Here is a 7905-nt window from a genome sequence, read left to right as displayed (position 1 = left end):
CCCTTGCCTTGAGTGCTCTTCCCTATATATCTGCTTACTCATCTTCTTCAGGTCTCTGCTGAAATAGCACTTTAATTAGGGAGGATTCTATTGAACAATTGGTATAAAATAGCAACATCATGCCTATATGGGCCCTACATTTCATCCTCATACTAATTTTTCTCCATAGCATTTAGCACCATTTGACATCACTCTTTCCTTTAGGGCTTCCCTGATGGCTCAGTTGGTAAAGAATCTGGCTGCAATGCAGGAGACCTGGGTTTGATCCCTGGGTTGGGAAGATCCCCTGGAGAAGGGAAAGGCTACCGACTCCAGTATTTTGGCCTGGAGAATTCCATGGACTGAATTCCATAGACAGTCCAAGGGGTGGCCAAGAATGGGACACGACTGAGCAACTTTCACTTTCACTTTCTTTCCTTTAATTATGTCACTCCCCTGACTAGAGTAAAAACTCTGATAGTAAAGATTTTGGCTAATTTTTTTTTCACTGCTATACACCCAATACCCAGGATCATTGACCCATAGTAGCAGCTCAAAAGAAATGTACTAAATGATGAAATGAAAGAGTGGATCCCATTCTCTGTGTTGGTTATCTATTGTGCAACATGCATGCATGCTCAGTCACTTCAGTCATGGTCTGACTCTTTGCAACCCCATGGAGCCCACCAGGCTCCTCTGTCCATGGGATTCTCCAGCAAGAATACTGGAGTGGGTTGCCACCCCTCCTCCAGGGGATCTTCCCAACCGAGGGATTGAACCCAAGTCTCCTGAATCTCCTGCATTGCAAGCGGCTTCTTTACCACTGAGCCACCAGCATCCAGTCCCACCACTTCATGGGAAATAGATGGGGAAACAGTGGAAACAGTGTCAGATTTTATTTTTCTGGGCTCCAAAATCACTGCAGATGGTGACTGCAGCCATGAAATTAAAAGACGCTTACTCCTTGGAAGGAAAGATATGACCAACCTAGATAGCATATTCAAAAGCAGAGACATTACTTTGCCAACAAAGGTCCGTCTAGTCAAGGCTATGGTTTTTCCAGTGGTCATGTATGGATGTGAGAGTTGGACTGTGAAGAAAGCTGAGCGCCGAAGAATTGATGCTTTTGAACTGTGGTGTTGGAGAAGACTCTTGAGAGTCCCTTGGACTGCAAGGAGATCCAACTGGTCCATTCTGAAGATCAGCCCTAGGATTTCTTTGGAAGGACTGATGCTGAAGCTGAAACTCCAGTACTTTGGCCACCTCATGTGAAGAGTTGACTTGTTGGAAAAGACTCTGATGCTGGGAGGGATTGGGGGCAAGAGGAGAAGGGGACGACAGAGGATGAGATGTCTGGATGGCATCACTGACTCGATGGACGTGAGTCTGAGTGAACTCTGGGAGTTGGTGATGGACAGGGAGGATGATTGCAGGCCTGGCGTGCTGCGATTCATGGGGTCGCAAAGAGTTGGACACGACTGAGCGACTGATCTGATCTCTGACCAGGGACGCCCCCTATTGTATAACACATTACTCCCCAGTTTAGTAGCTTGAAATAACAGATATTCATTATCTCACATAGTTTTTATGCACAAGAATCTGAGGGCAGCCTAATGGGTCCTTCTAGCTCAGAGTCTCTCATGAGGCCCAGTCAAGCTGTCAGTCAGGGCTGCAGTCATCTGAAGGCTTGAGGGGGCTGAGGATCTGCTTCTAAGATGATCACTCACGTGATGTGGCTTTTGGTAGAAGGCGCGGGGTCCTTGCCTCATGGGCTGCCTTGAGTGTCCTACATCCCTCAGAGCAAGCTAACACACAGAGAAACAGAGACAGACAGACAGAGAGCTGTCCCAAGGACTTGTATAAGCTCACCTCAAAGATGACATGCCATCACTTCCGCCATATTCTCCAGTCATACAGCCCAACCTTGAGACTAAGTGGAAGGAAGCTACATAAGGGCACAAAACCCAGAGGGCAGTGATCCTGGACTGGGGGCCATTCTGGAGCCTGAGGTCTTGATAAAAGCTCTTTCATCAAGACCTTTCTCCTTATGCGGAGAGTGGCAATGGCATTTCCTGGCAGTCCAGTGGTTCGGACTCCAAGCTTTCACTGCCAAGGGCACGGTTTCAGTCCCTGGTCAGGGAACTAAGATCCTACAAACCAAAGCACAGCCAAAAAAAAAAACCCAAACAAAAAAAGATCTTTTTCCTTCCAGCTCCAGCTATTCATCTGTAAGTCACAGGTAATGAACTGTTGACCCACAGCTATATTCAGGGTAACTGTATTCTTTTTAAAAAACGTTACCATGTTTTAGGTTATTAGACTCAACATTTAAAAATAAGGGGAAGGGCCAGAAAGCCATTGGGATGGCCAGGTGGTGAAGATCTGGTGGGATGACAGTTGGGCAGTTGGAGTGAGGCAGCCGTGAGGAATCTGAGAGACCGTTGGAAGGCAGCCCTGACCTGGGTGGTGCGATGTGGGTGACAGAGGCGAAGGGTGGGGCAGGAGCAATATTTCAGAAGCAGGAAGAAAGGATAAGTAACAGATCCCTGAGCAGAAAGAGGGAAATTTGGAGGGGATCTGATCTGAGAGAGAGTTGAATCAGCCTTCGGGGTATGTGAGGCAGAGAGAGGCCTTCAGGGGACCAAATTCTGCTTTTTTGGCAGCTCACAACTGGTACAGGAGACAGGCAAGCTGGCCGGAAGCTAGTCTGCAATGCTGAATGAAAGAAAGTCACTGATCTGCTGCAAGATCACATTGTTCAATGGCAGAGGAAGAGGTCTGAAGTAAGTATGGGGTTCTCTGATCCTGAGATGATTGCAGGCCACCAGGAGGAGGTGTCTGGCAAGCCCAGAGGAGGGAGGTAGGCTGGGAACTGAGATGTGAAAATAAATACACAAAGCTCTGTAAACAAATAAAGCAGGGAAAGGGAGAGTTGCTTTGAGGAGGAGCGAGGAGTCCCAGCCCGGAGCACTCAGAACTGCAGCAGAATGGACTCGTGGTTAAAAGCAAGGAGCTTACAGCCAGACGGACGGCTTGGATCTGAGCACTGGTCCTGCCCGCTGTTGGCTGTATCTTCTTGGGTCGTTATTACCTTCTCTGTGCCTTAATACCTCCATCTGTTAAATGGGTTCTATTGCAGTATCTACATGAAGCCTACAAATACTGAGAAAGTGAGATGTGGGGAACACGGCTTGGGACACAAGGTTCAACTGATGCTAGCCAGCTTCGGGTGCATTCGGAGGCAAAAAGAGTAGTCAGGCTGAAAGCAGAGCTAAAGGCTGAAATATCACTGAAGTTCTGGGGAGGAGGGGGTTTTGAGGCGAATGGGGTCAGGATGACAAGACGGAACAAACGATGAGCACGTGAGTGAGTTATTTCATTAAGAACTGTGATCAGCTCAAGTTTACAGATGAGGAAACTGAGGCTCACAGGTAGGAATTGAGTGGCACCAGGTTGCACAGCAATGGCACACACTCCAGTGCTCTTCCCTGGAAAATCCCACGGACGGAGGAGCCTGGTGGCTGCAGTCCATGGGGTCACTGAGAGTTGGACACGACTGAGCGACTTCACTTTCACTTTTCACTTTCATGCATTGGAGAAGGAAATGGCAACCCACTCCAGTATTCTTGCCTGAAGAATCCCAGGGATGGGGGAGCCTGATGGGCTGCCGTCTATGGGGTCACAGAGTCGGACACGACTGAAGCGACTTAGCAGCAGCAGCAGGTTGCACAGATGAACAGATGTGTGGAGATGGAATTTGATCCATGTCTATCCAGTCCTACGGCCCAGGTGCCCACACTGCCCTGGAGGAGCCTCCCAAGAAGGCAGGGGTGCTCCAGAGTGGGAGGGGAAGGAGCAGGGCGTCCAGTGAAGCGTGAGGCTGCAGCCGGGTGTCTGGATCAGAGCTGGAGAGAGGAGACAGAGATGGTGGATGTAGGTCCCTCATCGGAGAACTTTGGCCAAGAATGAAGTGAGGAAGGAGGCAACAGCTGGAGGGTGGAGAAGGTCCCTTGAGAGTTTATTCAGAGCAGGGACATAGGCCTGGTTATCAAGTCAAGAGGAAATGAAGACGGAGGTGCTGGAGAGGCTGGAGGTGTCCTTGAAGGAGAAAAGCCCTTTGGGTGTGGGAAAGACTTGAATCGGGGCCACTGCTGCAGGAGCTTAGTTTTGAACAAGGAAGAAAAGGGAGATACTACTCTACCAAAAGAGTCAAAGCAGCACCTCTGTTGGCTCTGCATGGGGACAAACTGAACTCCACCTTGAGACAGAGACACAGGTGTGGGAGCCAGTAAGGACACACCGGGCTGGAAACCTCAGCACTGAAGTGAGGGCTTAGGCGTGGAGTGGGCTCAGGAAACAGAGCCAACTGGGTCCCAGCTGGGGGCCAGACCAAGGTGCACTCTGTCCATCCACACCCTCATCCCGCCAGGCTCTCCACGAACTGTGGGCACTGGAGATTTAACAAATCAGAGGTTCTATCTTCATAGGCTGTTCAGTCCCTGAGGGTAGACTGCTGTGATTGGTGAAGCGCGTGATGCTGGGGTCACCCAAGAGGTCACGGCACAGAAATGAGGTCTAAGTCAAGAGCGGGAGGGAGGGGTCAGGAAGGAAGAGTTTGTGGGCAGCTTCCACCTGGGACAGGAGAAGAGAGAAATGGAGCAGGGAAACCTGGGGAGGCTCAGCCAAGCAGTGCAGTGGGCTTGGCTGGGCTTGGAGACGGTCGCTGCGGGCCGGCAGAAGAGCGTACTTTTTGACTGTTTTTGTCCACAGGACTCGCAGCTCAAGTGCAGGGGAGGAAATTGACAGGAGGCTGAGGCTTGGCCGAGCACAGATAAAGGAAAGGCTGTGGCAAGCACCCTGCGTTTCAAAGGTGTGAGCTGAGGTATACGGGAGAGATGGCGGGACAGCCCGGACAGGCATCTTGCCCACACGGTTTGAGCTGTCCTTTTGTGAGACTGTAAGGAGCTGCTGGGGAGAGACGTCAGCCCGAGAGGACTTGAGTCCACTTCTGATCACAGCCCTAGTGATGATAAAGGCAGAGGAGCGCCTGGAGGGTCCCACAGGCCAGCAGCCGAGTTCAGCGAGAGACGGCCTGTTTATGGGAGCATCTGACACATTCATGGCAGCCCTGAGGGAAGAGGGGGGAGTCTGCCCATGGCTCTGCAGGAGGAGATGGGCTGGGGGAAGCAGGGTGACCGTAGGTGCTTGGCTTAGCTTCACACTGGCAGGTGGTGCCCAGGGACGCTCGGTCCACATTTGTGCACGTGGACCATCTGTAACACAACGCTCGCACCCACTGTGTCCAGGGCCCCTGATCGGCCAGAACACGTGTCCCCCAAGGTCATCCTTCAGTGCTCACAGCCTCATGGAAACGGGCCCTTGGATGCCCATTTTGTAAAAGAGGAAAGAGCAGGTTGGAGAGGTTAAGTGATATTTTCCTAAGATCACACAGCTTGGGTGTGGTTAAATCCAGTCTCCGTTCATCCTCATCTCCCTTCCTCTCCAGCTGACATGTTGCAGTTGTTACAAGCAGCCTTTGGCATACACCACAGCTTCCCTCCTTGGGCTCCCCCAGCAAGAGGCAACCCTGGTCAAGATCAGCTCTTAGCCTGCTCCCCTCTCCAGGAGTATAGCTGGAGGTGGCTGGAGAAACCATTCCCTCATGACCAAATTCATGACCTTTAGCCTCAGGCAGGCCCACTCTCTAGTTCATACCCACTCCTTGTCAAGCCCCCATCTCCTGGGCGCACCCAGGGTCCTGGCATGCTCTGTGGTTTATGGTGGGATAGAGCCATCTCTAACCAGAAGGAGACAGAGGTCTGGAGGTCGGAACCGATGACTGGGCTGGGCTCCAGACTGTGACTCCCCCATCCTGCGTGATGGAGGGCCGGGCCTGATACCTGTGCTGACCACTGCCCTGCCCAGGCCGTCGGGATCGACTCTGCAGCTCCCCTGACACTAATTCACAGATTTAATACTCTCTGTGGGAGTGAAGGTATTTTGAGAAGAGGTTCCGCTGATGCCGAGTTCTTCTCTGAACGTGGGGGTGGCTGGAGAAAACTGGCACTAAGGAGGAGAATGATGTCGTTAGAGCCAGATTAGTCCTCAGTTATCAGTGCCCGGCTCTGCCCAGGGTCATAGAGCAGAGAAGTGGGATTACACTCCAGTCTCTCCTGACCCCAGGGCTACCGTCCTCTGCTTACAAAGATATTAGCCAAAATCATTTAAGAGCATTCAATTTCTAATAACAGTCTAGCTCCATAACTATTCATATCTCAGCAGCTGCTGGAAACAGGCACTTCCTCCCTAGGCTCCAAGCCCAGGTGACCTTCCTTAGCGGTCAAGGTCATTTTTTAAAACCACAAATTTCAGAGTTGACTCTGGTAGGTTGAGTGTCCACACACATAGGCATGCATGTGACATGTCTCTTGCCTCTTCAGGGTAAGACACAACAGGAATCAAGGTGAAGAAGTGACAGATGTCCATAAAGTCCCCTCCATGGAGGAGCCGGTCCAAATGGACAGGGGTGGAATTGGTGTCCTTCTGGCAGGGAGACCAGGCTGGGTACTTTGCTGAGAGTGGCACCGTCGGATTCCCTGGCTGCCTGGATGCTTGGCAGCCCTGGGAAAACCCAAGTCTGCAGACCAAGATTTCTCTGTTAGGTCTCGGGGCTCTGGCAGCTTGCTGTTCTGTCTGTCCCTGTGCCTGCCGGGCCAGTTCCCCACCCTTAGCCCTCAGTTATTGCTCCACCCTCCTCACTCCATGGGTGGATGCCTTTTTTGTGAGCTTCCCAAGCACCCTGCTCCCTGAGAGCCCCACTGTATCCCCAAGATCCCAGAGCCCTGGAAGTCGCAGGGGCCTGGGAAACAAAGCAGAAGTCTTCGGGGGATGCCGGCCCGGCTGCGTGCCCTCAGGCCACAGGCCTGGAGTTTCCATAATGATGGTAACAAGTCTGATTCTAAACTGAACTGGCAGCCTCTTCAAACTGCTCAAATGAGACAGTGATGGGGAGAAGAGGAACCTGGGGGAAAAGGAACTCCGAGGTGAGGGGAATGGGGCGGGGTGGAGTTGGGGAGGGCGCAGATCTGAGGTCCATTTTTTGTCTCCCACTCTCTGAAATGACTTTCACACCCTCCCATCACACCCTCCAAAACTCTCACACCCTCTCTCTCCTCTCTCTCAGCTGCTATGTTACTGCCTGTTTAACCAAGAAAAAAATAAACTGTCCCTATTTTATCCACAGCCTGTGGACCCCACCCCACTTCCTAGTCAAGGACATCTCTCCTGCAATTGACCCCTATCCACCTGCATCATGAGGTGTTTCCCTCCCTAGGGGGTCGTTGTTGAGCAAATAAAATCACGCCAGGAGAGTGAGTTTTTAAAAATCTGATGAGTTGTGATGTGGATGTAAAAGGCACCCACCCACTGTAAGTGTAAAGTTAAGAATTTTGACAACGGTATAACCCCATGTAATTGCCACTGCCATTGTCAAGTCAGCGAACATTTCCCGAACGTTTCCCTTCAACCCCATGAGGTTTCCCACTGCTGAGAAGTCTTCCCTTGAATGGATGCAGCACATGTGTTCATGCCTCGCCTGTTGATTTGCAATTGGGCTATTTCTACTTTTTGGCTATTATGAATTTAAAAAGTGCAGTGACTATGCATGTATAAGTATCTGTATGGGTGTAATCATTTCTCTTGAGTAAATATCTACGAGTGAAACAGCTGGGCCATATGATAATCTATGTTTAGTTTTATTAGAAACTCCCAAACTTGTGCTCCAAAGTGCTTGTATGATTTTACATTTCCATGGTGGTCCTTGGACGTTCCTCTGGTCTGGCATGTGGCCCCCACCATCCGTGGTGGGCACTGCAATCCAGCCCTCTCCTCCTGCCTCGCCTCCAGGAAGCCTTCCTTGGCTGCATC

At 51.1% G+C, this 7905-nt stretch overlaps 1 long non-coding RNA gene across 1 annotated transcript; it reads left to right on the top strand.

The window, feature by feature from the left end:
• Window positions 1-2402: 2402 nt before the first annotated feature.
• LOC133226951 (uncharacterized) lies at window positions 2403-7701 on the top strand. Its single transcript, XR_009729675.1, has 2 exons — window positions 2403-2762; window positions 4750-7701. It is a non-coding gene; the product is annotated as an uncharacterized LOC133226951 (long non-coding RNA).
• Window positions 7702-7905: the final 204 nt, after the last annotated feature.

The sequence above is a fragment of the Bos javanicus genome, chromosome 15 (assembly GCF_032452875.1).
Source record: "Bos javanicus breed banteng chromosome 15, ARS-OSU_banteng_1.0, whole genome shotgun sequence".
NCBI classification, from domain to species: domain Eukaryota; kingdom Metazoa; phylum Chordata; class Mammalia; order Artiodactyla; family Bovidae; genus Bos; species Bos javanicus.
This window is presented reverse-complemented; position numbering and strand designations above follow the sequence as displayed.